Source organism: Galleria mellonella, unplaced genomic scaffold (genome assembly GCF_026898425.1).
Source record: "Galleria mellonella isolate WM207_F2 unplaced genomic scaffold, CSIRO_AGI_GalMel_v1 utg1914, whole genome shotgun sequence".
NCBI lineage: Eukaryota > Metazoa > Arthropoda > Insecta > Lepidoptera > Pyralidae > Galleria > Galleria mellonella.
The window spans coordinates 570,614-592,206 of record NW_026442030.1 but is presented as its reverse complement, the minus strand read 5'-3'; the positions used below and the strand labels follow the sequence as shown (position 1 = coordinate 592,206).

The following is a 21,593-nucleotide window of genomic DNA, read 5'->3' as shown; positions in this document are numbered from 1 at the left end:
CAAAGGCCTGGCTTGTGGGATTTGCGGTGCCGTTACCAACTGGTACAACTACTATCATCTAGTCTCGGGCCTCGGGCTTGTGGTCAGCCACTCGGACCCTTTCGGTCCAGTGCAACTCTGGAGAAAACTCATTGTACTAGAAAAAAAGAATTTCTATGACAATGGTTTATTTTTTAATCTGATTGCTTATATCAGATTTGTAAGAGTTACCTGCAAAGATACTTCTGACATATTTGTGTTTTCTGCAGTGATATGCCTTTGCCTGCATGAATATATTTTGTTCAAAAGCATAACATTTGAATCCTAAATATTAGGAATTACAGCAGATCAGGAGACTTCATATAATATTATTATTCGGTCAATATTCATGGTGCAGTTCATGTTTGTAGGCGACGGTTACTACATTTCATAGAATGAGCTATCAAGTTATTTGCTATTCAATTTTATATAAAAAAAGAAAAGAAACAGGCATGCATCAAACTGTATTTGCGTATAGTTACGGATATATACACAATTAGACATAATTTATCCTTTAAAGAAGCCGTTACCAATATTTAATCTCTGTCTACGCCTTCTTGAAATTACGCATGTGAATTTAAAATATGTTATCATATTAAACTGTTTAGATAATGTGTTACAGTAAGGTGCCACTTATGATTTATCTAGGACATAATTAAGTAGCTAATATGTCACGGCTTTCTGCTAAGGTAGTCTATTATAAAACCAACTCTTTAAGTAGACATATCTATTGTATAGGCTTAGATTATATAGATAGAGTGTCTTCATACAAATGCTTCGAGAAAATCAGGTCAACTTTTTCATACAATTTTGTGTGATAAATTGTTATGGGTAATTCCTTTATAACATCTATATGTATTTTGTTTTATATTGTTTTCATCTTTTTAATGTGTAAATACTGATTTTATTTATTAAATAATTATATATAGATACATCAAGAGACTTTGTGTGCGTAAGTATATAGATCATTGATAAAAAACGAGCCGGCTAGTTTGACAAAAAGTTGATCCGTTTTTGAAATTCTAGGCTCTGCCTATATAATATAAGCATATAGTTAAGTAAGAATATGTCTATATTATTGGATTTTATATTATAAAGGCTAGTGTGAAGACTTATATGAGAGATAATTTATAGCCCGTTATTTTAGTATGTGGCACTCTTGACCTTGGATCTCATCCTTGTGAATGTCTTACTATAGAAAAAAAGAAAGAGAACGTGTTCTTACTACTCGTATAATGTTGTTCGCACGTTCCGAGGATTCTCTAGGAAGTACTGCAAATATACTTAATCTGCTATAATTATCAAGAGTGATACTAATCTATACTATACGCAACTTAGTTCTGTAAAGTTTACAGTGCTATTCATGTCCATGAGCGATGATTAATACTTCCCATTATAGTGAAGTGCCGGATTGCTTATTATATCCACTAAGAATTACAAAAATTGATTGTAAAGGATACAAAAGAGCTATCAACGCCGATTCTAAAGCAATAATGTGATTTTTATAATCTGTTTTCTTAATTTTCAATTTAATTTTCAACTCAGATTTAAATAGCGTCTATTGAATTGACAACAAATTTCCATTATAACTGCAATTTATTACATACTACTATTTATAAGTTGTTAAAATTTATTTTTTACTATTTATTACTTATTAATACGTTTGTATATAAAATCTGAAAATAAGAAAATTAACAAGAATTAATACATGGCACTTCAGATCAACATTATATCTGGGTCATTATACTTAGTCACTATACATTAAATATAGTGGTCTTAATAATATATTTTAAGCATATGACCCTTTGAAGTTCTTATAGTAGAAACTGTATTAGTTTTCCTATTCTTAATATCAAACTATAATAGAACATGCTTTAAGATAGAGAATAAAATTAAATCGAAAATAATCGAGCTTATATTATTATTTACTTATTTCTCAGTAAACATAATCGCATAAAAGGTAAATTTTATAAATACGTATCCACTGATCACCTATACTAAACGACTATGGCATACAAGTAAATATCGAAGATTTTAAAAGAATTACATCTTTTAGGTATGAAATGCTAAAGTATTGGGGAATTGGGATTGTTAGTAATAACATCCAACAGACCTGTTACTAGCAATATACCCAAACAGGTCGACCTCAACGCGGTTCCCCCTGGAAACCATCGTGATTGATTTTTGATGGATTCATCACGATGGGCCAACTGACCTGATTCATCTTCACATATCATCCCTCACTGGTTCCCCGCTAGCGTATCCCGATGACACAGGCGGGGTTACCATTCCATTTTCATTCATTAAAAAAAATGCTAAAGTATTATGAAAAGATCAGAACGTTATTGTTTGTATATGTAACAAATAATAGCGATAGGTGCAAATTGCATGATAATTCGACTGAAACGAAATGTCACCATCAATGGTGATCATACACTGTTTTGTGTGAATAATAAAAGTATAATCCACACATCCGGTAAGTGACTTTTTTATATGACATCGGATGACAAACAAGCTAACAAGCTACCCGTTGGATAATGGTAAAAATTTTTTTAATGGATGAAAATTTAATTGTATACTATGGTTTATGCTCGCATAGTCTCAGGGAAAGATGATAGATGAACTTATAGTTAATTTGGCAAGAATTAACCATCTAGCGGTTTTCTTGTTATCAATTACACTATTTGCAATAGATCCACTAATTTGCGAAACTAATAATTATAAACAGGAGCAAAGATATTACAGAATCTATGACGGTGATAGTATGTAGTAATGTGAGACTAATTCTGAAAATTAAGGAATTATCACTTGCTATTTTAATGCCGTTCAACTGAAAAATCTGCTTGCCAGCAGTAATATGCATTGCAACAGAGGTGCCCATACACACTGCTTATTTTGAACAGGCAAAACAAGTTATAGAATGTAGTCCTTCCAATCCAATGTAGTAATTATCCAACATACTCGTAGCAATATGCTCTGTCAGATCATACTTTACGCAGTTTCCTCTGGAAATTGCAGTGGTTAATTCCTGGTGAATTCATCACCAAGGGCTAAGGATGCTCAATGGAAACCCACCAGCAGAAATCGAAGCAGCCACAAAAGTGCAGGCAAATTTGCTATTCTACTATAATCCTTTAAAAAAATCTACTGTCTTAATCACTCAAATCAAATTGTTTTAAATGTAGTTTTCTGTTAATGAAGTTTTTTAAGAGCTTGCTCAGTTGCGGCTTGTCGAAATGTTCAAGAGTTTAAGAGTAATAGGTCCGTATAAACTGTACACAATCGCTAGACCATCGTCGACGGTGACAAACGTCGGCGCATGCGCATCGACGTTGCGTTTATACGTTACACTTACAAATTACGAACTTGAACTGTGAAGATATGTGTAGTGATAATCGTTGGTTGTGAATTCCCTTAATAATTCTAAAAGGTAAGTAAATTCTTTTTTCATTATTTTATTTAAAAATATTTTAAAAATTTGGTGATTATCATATGTAAAAAATTATATATGTTGAAAATAGGAATTGTGGTTCTCTACAAAAATATAACTGTAATAGTATAAATAATAAATGGTAATAAATAAATAGTAATATCAAAAAATAAATTAGTTTAAAGGTAATCAAATTTATATATAAACTGGCTGATCCTGCAAACTTTACTTTGCTCCCTTTTTTCACTTTCTGGGTACTTAACATAAACTTTATTTAAAATTATCCTATATTTCAAGTTGAAGCAAATAATACACTTTTATAGATTTTAATTAAAATTGGATTAACGGTTTTGGAAATTAATGTGAATTAACGCTGTGACACAGGATTTTAATATATTAAATTTTATTAGTCACCTATATAGATGATATTTATAATGTACGTATATATATAAATAAAAAGCATTGCATGCGAAGTATTTGGCGTTCCATTGTTTCTACCTACCCTAATGGGAGACAGGCGTGATAAATATATATGCATGTATGTAAAAAAAAAAACAGATATATATTCAGAGAAAGCTAGAAACTAAGACACCTAGTCCTCGGTTACAACTCATTGCATTTCAATACTACGTAAGTGGACCTCATTAATATTCTAAAAGTAAATGACGAAGTTATGACAAGACTAACATATTTTTTACGCTTTCTCTTGACTAGTTTATGTTTTTTTTTGCGTCTATATGTCATTTACTTGTTAGACGATTAAAAATTTTGTAGGTAACGATTATTTATTTAATATAATAGAAAAAAAATTTATAAAAATTAAAATATGTTCTTGTATTGTATATATTTACATACACATGCAATTACAATCATAGATGAGGTAGCCAAAGGAATTGCCGAACTCATGCAAGTGTACATACATGGATTTTTTAATTTTTTTTTGGTCTTTGGGTTAAAAATGAAATTTACAAAATTCTGGCGATGATTAGATTTAAAATAACAACAACTAACATGTCAGCTATTAATCCAAAATATTTTCGTTCTTTATGACTGTTTTTGTTTATTTCTGTGAACGTTTTTTATCTATTTTTTTATCATTTGATTGAAACTTGATACATGGATCGTATCTTAGATTAAAAGAGAACTTTTTATCTTAATGTACGTAGAAAAAGCTATGACTACAATAAAGTGCAACTAGTAAATAATAGATACAAATTGCAAGCAATACATTTAAATATATTTAAGCTAACCGTATTTCTAAGTGAATGCCAAAATAAAATCTTAATTCAAATCTGAGGCCTCGGTTTCAGACAAAGTTATATGTAAGTAGATTGTAACCGTGTGACCGAGATACGTTAGTTAACCGGGATAAAATACGAGTATAACGTGTATACCGAATTTCATGATGAATGGTTAGGCCGTTAAGGGGACAAGAGTTAACATATAAGCTCATATATTTAGTACTTCTTTTCGCCTGCCATGTTTATAGTACTAGTAAGATAGGGTAAGGAAGTAAGACCTCTAAAATAAGAGTAAGCATAGTATTATTTTATCTTTATATATTTTATCTTTATATATATTATATTTACATAAAGATAAATATATAGTATTTGTAAACAACAGTCATTACGAATATGAAAGTTAACGTGTTGCAAATTTGTGTGGTAACAAGTTATTACTTAACAAGTCTTAATACGAGTTTACAATATTAAATTTTAGCGTAAAAATGTAAATTAGGTGCCAATAAAATTTATTCATTCAGCTGTTTATACATACCCCATATTTTCATTGAGTGCAGTCTTCAACTTAAGTCGGTATCGAAACTTTATGCTAATTTAAATGTTTGACTAACTCTCTGGCGATGTGCATAACGTCAACCATTCGATAGGATGGTTTCTTATAGTAGATCTGATTAATGAGCTGTTCTATTCTATGATTACCCCAATTCAATAATATTCAGTGATAGTAAATTCGTTCCTTGTTGGCAATAAAATTCTTTGTTACTTTTATATTTCAGGTTATATTTTATTCCCAGTATATGTATCATTTACATTTGTATATCCTACTTCTGACTCTAGTTATGAATTAGGATGGTTAGGGCGTTTTTTGAAAAATGATTCATAATAAAACTTATTATAAATAATATATTGAATTAAATATCTAATTATATTAAATAATGGGTAAGTATGATTAGGTAATAAAATAAAACAAGATTATGTATCTTGTTTTATAAAATTAGGTTCTACGTGTTAATTTTTATTGTGATTGTAGATTTGTTAATTTACAGTTTGTTCTTAGTCTTTCAGCAGTAAATATATATCTACATATACAGGGCAAGGAAAAGTAAAATAACATCCTGTTCGTGGACGTTCTATTTGTAAAACTTAGTACTTTTTTCCATAGAAATATGATTGTAATATAATTCCCTGTCAAATATTTGAAGATTTTTTCATATACATTAAGATTTATTTATGTATTTTTCTATAAAACAAGCCAAGAGTTGAACACAAAATCTAATTTGAATTGTTATTTATTCTTATGCGTAAAAAGATTTGTATAAAAGGTTTTGAGTAATTTTTAACAGATTTCAAAAAGGATGAGTCTCTTAAATTTATTCGATCCGGCCATAAGATAGCCTGCTAATGTTCTGTAGTAGTACAAATAAAAAAAATTATTAAATGTTTGTATGTTTACTTAGATACTGTTTCAATGATAATTCAAATAAACTAGGGTACTTTTCCATGAAGTTCTGTTTAGTTGAAACAAACTATAATGTACGAGTATAAACTTGTCAATTTGATTGTCACAAAAACTAAAATTAAGTATTGAGGAAGTAAAAGTTTGTAATTGCTAATTGAAATAAAATGTTCAATTCTTTTTTTATGAATAAGTATGTGAGGTCATTGGTAAAGCAGGTATCATATATGAAATTTTAGAGTATCTACGTATATATATATATATATATATATATATATATAATAATAATATAGCATTTTCAATTTAAACATGTATTAGTTTTGAAGTGAGATTTAACAAAAACAACTGTGAACACCGCATTAAATTTAATGTTCATATGTGTTTGTAAGGATAAGCAAGCTAAAGTGGCAATGGGCTGGTCACATAGCTCGAAGAATCGATAACCGATGGGGAAGAAAGATTCTTAAGTGGCGACCTCGTACGGGTAAACGCAGTGTAGGACGATCCTCCACTAGGTGGAGTACGACCTGAAATGCATTGCAGGGAGTCAGTGGATGCAGGTGGTTCCGGACTGTTCTTTATGGCAGTCTATAGGGGAGGCTTATGTCCAACAGTGGATGAATAATGGCTGAAATGATGATGTGTTTGTACAACAATATAAATATAATATAAACAAAAATATAAATATTTAGACAGATACAATTTTTAAATGTGTTGGCATCAATGGTCTTATCAAGGCCTTTCATATTAATTTTTCCTAATACTAACTGTACACTTAAGAAAAGTGTACAGTCATCGTCTAGTTACAATTTTATTATATTAGTAAGATACAATGTATCTATTTATATACGGATTTAATTATCACATTCTTGTGAAAAAGGCAATAAATGGACTGTCATAGATGGACTGTCCGCTTATTTGCCATTCTCCTTGTAAGTTTTTTGTACTTGATGGTCATAAAACTTACCCTATTTCTGTTACAATGTAGTCTAAAACCTAATAAGTAATTATATTATAATTTAAACTGGTTTAAAGTAAAACTAAGAACGTGCCTAGTAACACCATTTAACACTTAACAGAAACAATAAGTGTTTCTGTTAAGTAAAAGACACTTTACGTGTTTTTTTACAGATAGTACTAATATTTGTAAGGTTTATAAATAGATATATGGGAAGTGAAGTATCCTTATTTGTTAATACTTCTGATTGTTTGAGTAATTTGATTTTAATAAGTGTTTTTGTATTTAAACAATCTCCAAAATCAATAAATTGTCACTTGCTTCATGCTTCGGATAGCATGTACCTAAAGCTGTCCAGTAGGCCGTGTCAGAGAGCTTTAGTGTATAATAAATGCGGCCAAGAAACTTGTCACCAGGGGGCGATCAGGATGCAAGAAGGCTCTTGATTCTTTACTCGATACTATAAATAATATTATCTCTTTTAGAAATTTTTTATTCAACTTAGAATGGCAAACAAGCTGACGTCCTTCCTGATGGAAAGTGGTAATCGTCGCCTATAGACATGAGCAGTACCATGGACGTAACAGAGTATACTGTTTCGCCCATGAAACCCCCCTTGCATTGCTATTTCTGAGGACTCAGGTGTGATTCCTTTGTACCCTAAATTTACTGCCATAGCCCACTCTGCAAAGCGAAACACAGCCATACAAACACATTTGCTTCACGGTAGCAACACGAATGGGACAAAGGCGCCTAAGCTAACGACTTTTGTAAAAGTCACCCTCTGGTAATATATCAGATTATAAATTATTTTTACACTAGACTTATAATTTTTGTCGATGTCCATTGTCTATTAAAATTTTATATTCAAGAAGGTATGCGACTGAAATATAACTTCCGTGTTGTTAGTAGAGATGGGCAATCCATGGGTTAAAGTCTGGTGGGTAAAAACCGGTGTTTTTTTATATAAACCCCATAAACACCCAAATTTTTGAATGTTTATGATTTTGTACATTATATTCATCTCAGACGTCCATATACTGGACATAGACAATATTATTATGCAGAGAATAAAAAACTTTTAATTTGATTTTGAGTTTATTAAGAAAGAGATGAAAGTAAAATGTAAAACTACAGTCAATCACTGTCAGATTCAGAGTTATTACAAACGATGAATTGTATAGGTTCGATAATTTCAAACTGTTACTTCATTTACAAGTCAAATGAAAGCTTCTAAAATTTTCTTCATTAAACTGAATGTCCTCGCATTCAGCTTTATCTATCTAAGTTCCAATAACAAATGAATGAAATTTTTTCAGTTCTTTCAGTTGTAAGTCGATTTCTTTTGTTATTATATATGTGTTGGATACTAAAGGAACGTTCAGTAAAACAGGGAGCTGATAGAATTTTCGCTACTTTGCTTAACTCAAAACCACAAATATAACTCCACCATATTAGGGGCTCAATGCTATCTAATGAGCTCCATACAAATCCTCTGGCCCAAAAGTTTTCTTTAGCTTTATAACACGCCAAATCTGCCATTACATTTGACAAACTTAAGTGTTGGCTTAAATTGTAGATAAACTCCATACCCTTAAGTTCTTCCTCTTGAGTAAGTTCGACTCCTAGAGTCCTGGGAGAGAATATATGCTGCAAAATGTATTGGCCTCATTGCCATATTGCATCTTGAAGATACTGATGTTAGAATCTGCTGTTTGCTTTCTTCGCTCAATGTCGAAATCTCATTTAATGCAAAACGTATCTTAGCTTGTACATCTCTAAATGTAATGTATTATTAAACGATTCTGGTCGCTCTCTAAGTAAAATATGCTATACTGGTTCCAAAATACTTATACATTCCCCTGTCTTCGTCCAGAAATCATCACTTAGATATATTATCTTTAATATCTATATATAAATTACCACATCTTCTCTAACTGTTAATATTTGCAAAGCTATCTTATTTGCTTTCAAACTTTTTAACGAAGTAACATGACTTCCCCATCTTGTAGCACAAGGCAATTTTAGTGTTTGTGTAGAATCTTCACCCTGCCTTGATTTTATCAACAAGGAACTTAATCGTTGACTCCTTTTAACAGTTTTTATTATATTTATGGCTTGCATAATAAACACAGTTACTTATTGTATCTTTACAATATCTTGGCACAACAAGTTAAGGATATGTGCACAGCAACCGAGAGGAACAACATTTTTTTGAGTTTTGTTAATATTTTGTATAAAAATAAGTAAAAAACTTATTTGCTCCATACACTTTCATTACTTTTTCAACTTCTTGGCTAAGGTATTCACTAAAGTGAGGATTACTTTCTGTATTCAAACTTTTAACGATTTTGAGGTTTTGATATAAGAAAGTTTATTATTCCTTCATTTCTTAAATTAGACCAGTTATCGCATGAAGGTGTAAAACTACAAGCATTTAGTTCCTCATTTAACTCAAAACGCATTTCTCTATATATTTTATCTAAGTATTTTGTCGCTAAAGCTTTACGTGAAGGTATTTTAAATTTTGGTTGCAATTTTTCGAAAAATTGTATCCATAAAGGATGTTGCACCATCGATAATGGCGTCCTGTTACAAATATAGCTTTAATTCTGTTTTTATATGATCATCGGTGTCTTGAAACTCAGCATTTATTGTAGTGTTAGCAGACGACGAGGTTCTTATAAAAAATCATTTTCTCTATCTCTGACAGTCCAACATTTTGGTTTTGGACGAGCATCTATAAGTTTCATAGTCTTTTAATGTTTCTGGAGATTTTGGACAAGTGATAAGATGTTGAAGCATTTTGGCAGCATTACTGAATTTGTAGACCTTATTACAAAGCTTGCAAGAAACAGACTTGTTTTGTAAAGTACGGTAGTGCTCCCATATGCAAATCTTTATTTTTGAACCTAAAAAAATGAACGATGATTAGTTGGTCTATATATTCAACAATAGAGTGCCTATTTTTTTACAATGATTATTTCTTGTTATTTACAATAAATTTATTAAAAAAATAATAAAATAAATACAAAAAATCTTTGTAAAATTACATCTCCTCGGAGGATTAAACGCAGACGCTAGTTTATTATCGTATTGTTCTGTATTTTTCTCAGCAACTTCTTTAATTCGATTAGGTACTTACGCATATTATGTTAAAAATAAATATCTAGTACACATCTTAGGCTATCCACCATTATTATCCAATGACGACTCTCAGCTAACTATGCACTATCATCCAAAATAAACGTGTATGGAAATTTTTATCCCAGTCGGTTGAGGATTGAGGATAATTGCATCAACATACGAACATACCTACATACTTTTATTTACATAACGCAAGCTAAATAAAAGCTTGTAATAATACATCTAATTTTAAGTTAAAATTGTTAAGTGATCATGATATAATTGTATCATTCAAAAATCCACTTACCTTTAATTATTTCTTGTTAAGTATAAATATTATTTCAAATCTGCTCCGCTTAATATGCACTTTTTTACTGCTTTTCCTACCTAACACGTTTTTTGGAAGTCACGTTACCAGAGTCAGAGTAATAGTGAACACGTTTGACAGTGATTGTCGTCGCCTCATATTCAGCGTCGAAGAATAGGGGAATCCCCAGTCATAATGTATTGCATGCGTGGCGGTCTTACTTCAAATCCATAAACAAAGAGATAATTACAGAACTCGATACTAGATGGCGCTGTTTTTGTTTGAAGAAAGTTTGCGGGATAAAATACATAGAATTTCATCAATGACTTCCACAAAGAACAACATTTCTGTTTTTTCTAAGTCCGTATCTCTTCCGTATATTTATAAGCTAAGGTTTGTTATGCAACGTGATATTTGTCGCTGTCTTGCTAGCAGGGTTGACAGATATACGATTTAAATCGTTACTCATACTATTATTTGTCTATTTTTTAATGTACGATCGTAAAGATTATGATCGTAATTCGCACAAAAACATACGACTTTTTGGTTACCTAAAACATTTTTATTATGATCAATAACATGTCATCAGTCACATGCAACAATTTATTGGGGATTTCCCCTTCACATCTTTCAGTCCTGCTTGCTAGAATATAGGTAAGTCAGACACTGTTACTGACGATCGATATTTAAAGTGTATTGTTTTTGTTCTAAATATTTCATAAAAACGTTATTTAATACTTTGTGGATTATTAATTTAGTTGATAATCACTGGAAGTAAAATGGATGCTAATTTGAGAGATCAAGATCTTCGTATAAAACAGTTAATAAAAGAAAATCTACGTAAGTACTCTTTTTATACCTAGGTAAATAATATTATCTCTGTGTTCGAAGCATTTATTCTAATAAATTTAATTTAAAATTGTAGAAAGAAAAAAATGTCTGCCAAGCCTTAGCCTGATGGATCTCCAAATATATTTGTCGATAGTGAGACCCAGTGTCCAGATGATTTACCCATCGTCGTAAAGTAAAAGAAAATTTACTGAAAGAAGAAACAAACTGTTCTAAATGCTTAATTTATGGAGAAGAGGATAAAAGAAATGAGTATTTCGGACTGTTAGTGGCTCAAGAATTTAAATATATACGGCCATGTGTGCGAACGAGGTGTTATGAAGAAACAAAGTATCTATACAAACAACATGTTGATCAACTGCAACACGAAAACACTGAAAATTAATTACTGTCATTTTATTATATATAGATTTTTAAAATTTCCTGAAATATTATTAGTTAACGTTTTATTTAATATTGTAGAATTGATCAATACAATTTATAAAAATAATTTTTGTCGACTGTCCACTTGTCTATTAAAATTGGTTCTTATATGAAAGTAAGAAGGTAGTGCGACTGAAATATAACTTCCGTGTTGTTAGTAATTAAATTCTTTTTACCGTGTTTCTTGTAACGCTAACGTAGTAACAAATTCAACCTTCTATTTTTTTGTTTATAATTTATTTGCAAATAAATATATTAAAAAGTTTGTTGTTTACTAAAGGCAACCTACAGTCACAAGTCAGTGAGGTGAGAGTTTAATTCGACAACGGTTGACTGCACGGGACCTATTCGGGTTCCTAAGATCAAATCTTAATTCGAAGCTCTGAATTTTCAAAATTATATTTGGATTATTTAATAATGACTATCACTTGCTTCGTACTTTGGAAAGTATGTAAAAGCGTCATCTGATAAGCCAAGGCTTTCGAGTATTACTAAGGTAGCGTAGAAATACTTGACATTAGAGGGTAGCCATATTCATGTTGTACAATTAGGACTTGCATTCGAATATACGATATTTAATACCTTATTTTTCAGTAAAATTTTATAGATTATGGATTGAGTATTATTACAGAGTTAGCTCATAAAAGTGACTTCAATAAATCTTTAAAGTTTAGAACTCTTGAAAGAAGTAGTGACTCTAAGATACAAAAAAAATTAAACGCAAGAAAATAATAGGTTACATTTACATTCGCATTACTACATAACATGCATTATATGTATTGTATAAAAATAATATAATAATTAACATAATATATAAATAATTTATGTTTTTCAAATAGATATCTATATAATTATTTAAAAGTAGTGCAGATGAATAAATATTTATAAATACCTATTATAATACAAAAAATAATAAGAAATATAAATAAAAGAATACTAAAGCAAAGTTGGCAACGGGTAAGTATATTAAAATGTGATTAATTGAGGGAAACATTTTTACATCAAACAAAGTGGAGTTTTCTGTTGTTGTAAATTGTTGATGTATATTTATTTTCTTTATTATATAATGGAATGGTAACCCCGCCTACGCTATCGGTATACATTGGCGGGACACCAGTGAGGGATGATAGATGAGGATGAAGCACGTTAGTTAGCCCTCTGTTATCAACTTAAAAATAAATCAATCACGATGGTGTCCAGGGGGAACCACGAGGAGGTCGACCTGACAGGGTATATTGTTAACAATGGGCCTACTAATCCCTATTACTAACAATCCCTTCTCCCGATGGCTATTTATTAGGTTCCATAAAAGTCTACTCATGATTAGAAAGAAGGTATTTGTTAGAAATCTGGAAAGGAATCTTTTTCGCAAATACATAGGAAAATAATTAAAAGGGTTGTACACGACCTAAAAATAAGGATAATAGTTTGAAGAATGAAATGACAGAAATAAGTTAGTTGAGCTATTTAGGTACGATAAATCAAAAAGACGAGATGTAATGCAACTATGTATTTATCTCTTTGACGTTTATTTGAAATCATTGTGCTAAAGATTACATCATATTTTCATATGTACTTACGTACATAAGTATGTACCTATACCCATATATTCGTAAAGTAGCCTTTTATTTCGACGCAGTTGAATAAAACTTTTTCAATGCAGTCTCAGATATTCTCTGTCTGTTTGAATCGAACTTGTGACCTTAGTCTGCGTAGTGAACCTCTCGACTGTGACGGTTATTCAAAATTGATGTAAAATTTTAAATAAGTAGTTAATTAACTAAGTAAATAATTTTACCTCTCGAGGCTGGAAAATACATTTTGTAAATTAATTTCCATGGCGTGTTTATAGGTGCATTCATTATTTTGTTCTGTTTCTATCTCATGCTTTTGATTGCATAGGTTAAAATGCGTACAACAAATTCATACAGTAAAGTGTTACTCAAATATTTCTTGACTTAAAATTTTCGTTTTTTACATATTCAGTTCCGTCATAATTTTTTTTGTAGCATTCATTATGTATATAGAGGAAAATTGCCTATAAATGTAAAAGATAATGTAGAGGGTCACAGTGAAAAATAATATTCTTTAGAACAACAATATATATATAAAACGTGTAGATACAAGACAAGACAACCATTTGAATAGAAACAAAAACCGTGTAGAAAAATAATATCAACATATATATGTGGCCAGACTTAAATTGACAATATGGCCACAAAGAAGTTTCAATAGATAAATGAAGAACCTACTAAAAAATTTATCTATTTATACATTACGTAAAATCTTTAAAACAAAATTACTAATGGTTAATTAAAAATACTATGGTCTAAGAAAGGATCAGTTATCTAGTAATTTTATTTTATAGAACTTGCTGTAAGTTCTATAAAATAAAAGAAGGGCTATCGTTTTGTTTTTATTGTATTCCCATCGCAAGTTACATATCTAAAGAAAAGTTACCACTCTTCGCACCGGTAACAGTTGGAATAATTACAATAAAATATTTGTCATGATAAATTGTGGGCAAATTTGAAACTTTTTGTATCGCCTGTTATTAAAATAATTTTAGTGATTTTGTCGTAAAACGGAGCTATTATTATGATTCTACATAATTTTGTTGTGAATTACCCACACGATTGAAGTAACGGGTAACTATAACAGATTATTACTATTGCCATGTATTCATTGATTATCTACACGAGTATTTGGTAGGACCGTGTTATCAAGGTTGACCGTATAGTTCGTCTCTAAACATTTTGTAATTGAATACAAGTTTATACTGGTCTAATCATCATAAAAATGATTATAATGGTGAACAAAGTATCTGCGACCTTGCTTATACTTGGTAATGGGTACATTATTATTTTTTGTACCAACCATCTTCAGCAGCTTTGACAGCGCCAACCCACTCATAAGAGATTTTCGGGAAGTCAAATGAACTTAATAATCTCATCCACTACGTTGTATAGAAAAACAAAGATTCTGTGCAAATAAATTCTTTAAGATTTACTTATAAATTGTGTTGTTATAATATAAATTATAATAAAAACAATAAAATCAAGCAAGAAACAGACATAAACATAAGATAAAAAATGTACTTCTAGTTAAATTATAGATTTACAATTTGTAGGTATATTTTTATATATTATATCTACAGTTTCAGTAGTAGGCATAAACATAAAATTTACTAGTAGACTTTTAGAATTTCTTTTGAGATCCCCTGTGTATGAGGTGATATAAAAATACTTACAAAATAGACGACTAGTAGCAAGTAGCTCTTAAGTTGCTACATAGTCACACAGTAGGATGCTGTTAAAATACGACCTTCTCACCAACAGATGATTATCGTGTGTTGCAACATGCTTTATTACAATACAAATTAGTGAATTGTAGGTATATTTAGTAGCTTATAAATAATATACATACCAGCTATCAGTGGCTTTTTAATAAAAAAAAAATACATAAAAAGAAATACAAACAAAAGAGATTAAAATATTTTTTAACTACCCAGGAACTTGCCTTAAGCTAATAGCTAAAGAAGCTTGGGTATATCTACCCTATTCGTGTTTCTGCCGTGAATCAGATGTGTTTATTTAGCTATGCTAGGGTTTGAAGGGTGGGGTATAGCAGTTAAATTAGGGTACAGAGACGTACTACTTTAGTCCTGGGCAATGACATCGCATTACGGGTATTATGAGTAACACAAAACACTCTGTGATATTCATGGTATTGTTCTTGTTTATTAGCGACGGTTACCACTTTTCATCAGTTATATCGTTTACCATTTTGAATTGCATAAAAAAATGCTAAAATCATAAATAATCAGGATCATCTGCGTTTCACGAAAATACTGTTTTTAATATTAATCATATGTAACTGTATGTATGTATACCTACAATATGCCTTGTGGTCCTAGCATAGAATATGTCACCGTCTACTGACACGTGGCTGCCATGGTGGTAGGATAAGAGATGGTAAGGGAATTTAATAGTCGAGGGTTAGTCAAACAGTGTCCCTCTTAAAACATCACTAAAGCCTAATCGCGGTAGCCAAACTACATGTCAAGCGTGACCACTATTGGCAATACCCTCCTTTTGGGGGAGGCCTATGTCCCTCATTGGATAGTTAGTGACTGATATAATAATAAAATAACTATCTATATAGTCATCAATTCAAATGTGTATTCCATAGATGGATCTTGTATTCATAGTGAGATATTATGGCTCCCTGAACATTGCTTAACTTCCTTGATGGTCATCAACCAATGCGCTTGATAACGAGCTCTTGATTATGACAATGTATCTTATGGAACGTAATTACCGGCAGCAGTCACAAGAACACAGGTAATCATGGTATAATGGTTTAAAAAACAGAAACGTTGACCTTTGTTTTTTTATTATTATTTCGCAATCGACGGTTAGAATATTCGGAATGTCTTCATGCCAAAAGAAAACAGTATCTAAGGTTAATCGTTATTTTAAATTTCGAATAAATTGTGGAGTAGCCATTTAACGCACTGCCTTATCTTCCGAGAGTCGTAGGTTTGATCCCCAGACAATACCAACATACTATGTATTCATGAGTATTTAGGTATATTTCTATTATTCTGGATATTTTTTAGATATGTATTTTAATATCTATAAAAAAGTATTGTTTTATATCTAACAATTCTTTAGTGACTACGTAATAGCAACGTTGGTTTGTATTTAATTTATCTCTGTAATATTGATAATAGCACCAAAATAACTTTGAAAAAACATCAATTTTTCTTATAGAAACTGAAAAACTCCATAGGTATTCAAGAACGGCATGTATAATGATCAAATTATAATTATTGAAATTTAAATTTCATGTTTGTATATTCGACAGATTTAAAGGTATTATTAGATATTAAGGTAACAATATTGTATGTAAAGTTTATCTTACTAATTTAATAAAATTAATAATAACAATGAGATCAGTAGATGCCGAAACAACAATTTTAGGAAATTTGGCGTCTGTGTGTCTGTCTATTTGTATGTTTATTTCGATATTACGAAAAATTATCGTACAAAATTTAATTGGTTTTCCTACTTCTGAAATTTACACGTACGAAGCAATGGGGAAAAGCTAGTTTCTAAATATATTAGTGCGTCGGACTTTACAAATGATAAGGAAGTTAGGACACCAGTTTGTCTCGTCACAGTCTGATTTGTAAGATTATTTTGTAACATGTAACTTACTCGTTGTAAAAGTATCGACCGGATAACTGTAAAAAAGTGACATAGATATGACAACAAAAGAAACGTGTCAACGGACCAAGCTTCTCATTCTTAACATATTTCTTGCAAATATGTATGCCAAATTTTCAATGGCGCATTTTTTATTGTATTAAAATAGCGCCCGTTACGTAATTCGTTAGATAGGTTTCACCATTTTATTACCGAAAAACTTTTCAGGAGTAATGGTACATTCCTTAACTAATCCAGATCTTAAATAATTCAGACTTAATAAACCAAAGAGAGAATTCATATACAGTGTCGTTTTCTTGGAATTCCTATTCGATTTTCTGTCACGAATCAGTTGAAACTGCTTCCTTTTTCTGCACTAGTTACAGCAGTAAAGTAGTTTCTCTAAACTTTTTAAATTATTCATTATTAAACCACAGTAATGACACTGAATTTGTGTTTAACTTACAATATTGTGAGTAAAGTTTTTTATTCATTGTTTGCATCCAATTATTATGCACAAATAAAATAATTATCTGCATAAACCTGTCGGCTACTGTCACAGTCAGTATCCACTTAAAATTGCTAATATCGCTGAGCTTGGATAAAATAAATGTTTGTGCTCATATTTTTTTTTTTAAAAAGACGATTTATAAACTTCATTCCATTTTTTCTCCCTTTCCCTTGAAACTTGATCTTGCTGGTTATTCTATTTGTTTGAGTTATAGATTGTTTTAATTGCGTTTCTAATATGATCAATTATTTGTTATAGTAATATTTTGAGTATTTATTTATGAATGTATTTATTATATGTGATTATTTATTTATTTAACATATTATGTGCATATATAAGTTTAGTTATATGATTATAATATATAAATATATTAAATATTACTTTATATTTCTATAATTCAATAACGCACCGCCTATTTATTTCTTGGTTTGTTCAATGATTGATTGGTAGAGAACACCGTCCAGTGTTAAGTCCGTCAAATGTACTGTGTATTAAAGTTTAAATAAATAAATAATCCATTCATGTCTAAACGAGGCATCTTCAGGCAAATTATTACTCAAACTTCGCTGTTTGGATGCCGAACGGTTAAGACGCTTCGAACAACGATCCAATAAATTGCCTCAAGATAACTCGTTTACAGATGAAACACTTGTCGTAAAATGTGCGTGAACAAAATGATAGGCTGTAATTGATGGCTAATATGGAATGTTCTGGAACTTCTGGTAGTGATAGTTGTGATTAAACTTCGAATATTGCCAGTCACACACATACTAATGTCAACGAATTTAAACAAAATAATTTTAATCAAATAACCAGTGTAGTGTTGTCCACAAACTTATTTCTCTTTTTCTATAAATAAGTTTAAATTTTTATTTGTTTTTATGTGGCGGACATTTGCAATAACTAGTGGTAAATGCATTTAGATGATACACTGTGCTGTACAGATAGTAAGATATATTTAATGACCTATAATACTAGTGACCTTGTGTTCTCTATCATTCCATTGTTCCCCTACTGAATATACCCACATAGTAATTGCCGTGCATTGTGTCCTGTGGAACACAATTTGCACACAGTAGGTTCTGACAAACTCATTATATATTGTAAGATATAAAGGTAATTCATTTTTGTGCATTAAAATGCCTACACACTGTAAGATGAAAGCTTGCATGAAAACTTTATACATCTATAACGCTACACCATACATACATAAATGCAACCGATTACAATTTTTTCCTTCACCGTACACAAAAAAGTAACCACCATGTTTTTTTCTCTATCCAAAATCTCCTGTCAAAAAGAAAGGGTTGCCACACATCTATAAAAGAATAGATATCTACTGATATGTTATATAAACAATTTGTTTAACTATTTTTTTTTTACGTTTCATTGCATCAATTAAAAAAGTAATGATTATCATAATTATTTAGAGTAAAATCATACACAAAGCGGTCTTATCGCTAAGAAAAGAAAAAGGACATTAGTAGTAGGTGTCGCACGCATACGTATTCGTATGCAAATAGCACACATATATCTAAAGATAATGAAGAAAGAGGGCGATGAGAGTAAAATAGGAAAACAATTGATATATAAAAAAGTGTCTTTTGTCTTTTTCTCAATGTCCTCTACGCAAAGGTTGTCTGGAAGAGATTGCTTAGTGATAAGGCCGCCTTTTGTATCACTTCTCATTAATATTTACTGTATTTGTTATTTCTCTTTTTACTTGGTGCAATAAAGTGTAAAATAAATAAAATAAAATAAATAAAATAAGTGATGTGTTCAACAGTAGGTAGACGGCTGATATGATGATATATAAGTTTGACCATTTAAGTTATTCATACTATACAGTTAACATAGTCAGCTTGTGGGTCAACTACATACAAGCCTACTATGTACAAAGTTGAATATTGCAAAATAGTACACCCATGAAGCAAATCAGTATCGATCTGTGGTCAGTCTTTAACTATTTACATACATCAACTAAATTGTTGTTTTGACAGTTAACCCGAAACTTACTAGAGTTTTCGATTTTGTTTCGATTAATTGATCTTTTAGAAGGTCTTCGATTTTTTTATAGACAGCTCTTTGGTCTTTTCAAGACAGATCAACCTAAACATCCGTAAAAAATTTAATAGATTTTAATTGATCTATCCTATTTCATCTATGTATTATAAGTTTTGTATATTAAGGTTCTTTTTTCTAAATTGACATCTACTGTATAATTGTTTAGGATTCCTTTTTATAATTGCTCATTGTTTGTGTAGTTTCGATTTTTAGTCATAATTATACACATGAAAAGATCAAGATTGATTTTCATGAGATTGATCCTATTTAAACGATTTCCTTATGGATAAATCTAAATGTTTATCGATCTTATTCATTCAATAGATCGATATTTGCCCAAGGTTGCAATCCCTAAAACTTATTTCCTCGAGATTAGTTTTGATGTTTGTGTAATATACAAAAAAAATATTAATGTCTTCAAGATGAATATATATTACAATAACATAACATTACATACTGTTGCTAATGTGTAAATACTTCTCAATATCACGCGTAAATATAACGAATATATATATATATATATATAATATATATATATATATATATATATATATATAAGAAGCATGAAATTTTTTATAACATTCTGGTTATAAAAAAGTATACTACAGTGTTTTTATTTTTCTTTGCACACTTATATATATATATTTATACAGAGTTCTATTATCATTATTCCGGGGATGCTATTGAGACATTTAATATTTACATTTAATTATTTGCACCTGATGTATGAAATTTCCTTTGGCGATTTTGTCCAAATAAACGTGTTATTCTTTCAAAATAAAAATAAATCTTTGAAGTATAAATTTATCAGTTCAATCAAAACATTCAAATAGTAAAATTTAAGCAGACTTTTTGCATTTTTCTTTCTTTAAAATGATGGACTGTTCATATAAGTTTTCATCCCCTATTTCGCCCTCTCAAGGGACAGATTTACAAAAACCTTTAAATAATAACTTATTTATTTGTAAATGCTTGTATATATAAATTCATGATTCTAATTTTGAAAATGACGGGTTGGAAACCCATATAACCGTTCTTCCCTTATTTTATCCCTTTAGAGGTGTAATTACCAAAAATTCTTTCTTAGTGGATTACCTCATAAAAAGTATCAACTGCCAAATTTTAAATTTTTACCTCTGTGGTTTAGGCTGTGCGTTCATAAACCAGTCAGGACAATCAACTTTATATATAGATTGTAATTATGATTATTATGAACCTAAAAAAATAACAACAAAACAGTAAATAAAATTAATCAGTTTAATACGATGGATATTCTTGTTAGTGCGAACCACTTTTTGTAACTTTGGGATTTTCGTGAATTTATAAATAGCATCTTGAATAACATTTGTAAATAACGTAGAAGGAAAAATTAACAGCTGTAGTTTTTTTAGTTGCTTTTTCAGACATATTAGGTAATGGGGGAAGCCCAAAATATTATTTATTTCTAATTGGATTTGAAAATGAGGTTGGTAAATATTGAAACAGGCCTAGTTATGAACTTTGTTGGGCACAATAAGTAGAAGAGAGGAGGACAACATTTTTTACTTTATAAAAATAATCAATATTATTCAATCATTTTTTTTTTTGTTAATAGATGCATATTGTCTGTGTCATTATTATTTATGTATTGATATGTATTTATTTATTCGCCGTGTAGTCCCGGCATAGAATGAGCCGCCCCTTTTTTTCTCGTGGGTGTCATAAGAGGCGACTAAGGGAACTTAATAGTCGAGGCAAGGACAGTGTCTTTCTTAAAACATCACTAAATCCTAACTGCGATTCCCAACCCGCTTGCCAAGCGTGGCAACTACTGCCTCCCTTATGGGGGAGACATATGTTCAGCAGTGGACAGTATATATATATATATATATATATATATATATATATATATATATATATATATATATATATATATATATGTATTTATATAATTTTCTTAATACAGATTTATAGTGTGTTATGTCATTTTTATGGGATCAATAACTGATAAGAAGGAAGTC

The 21,593-nt window shown here is 30.3% G+C and overlaps 1 protein-coding gene across 1 annotated transcript in view; it reads left to right on the top strand.

Moving 5' to 3' along the window:
* The first annotated feature begins 3,283 nt into the window (after nt 1-3,283).
* The window catches only part of LOC113518885 (solute carrier family 46 member 3-like), a 35,161-nt gene continuing 16,851 nt past the window's right edge, over nt 3,284-21,593 (top strand). Inside the window, exon 1 of the mRNA XM_031907188.2 lies at nt 3,284-3,448. The gene's annotated coding sequence lies outside the window, so the exon portion shown is untranslated. The remainder of the gene's footprint in view (nt 3,449-21,593) is intronic.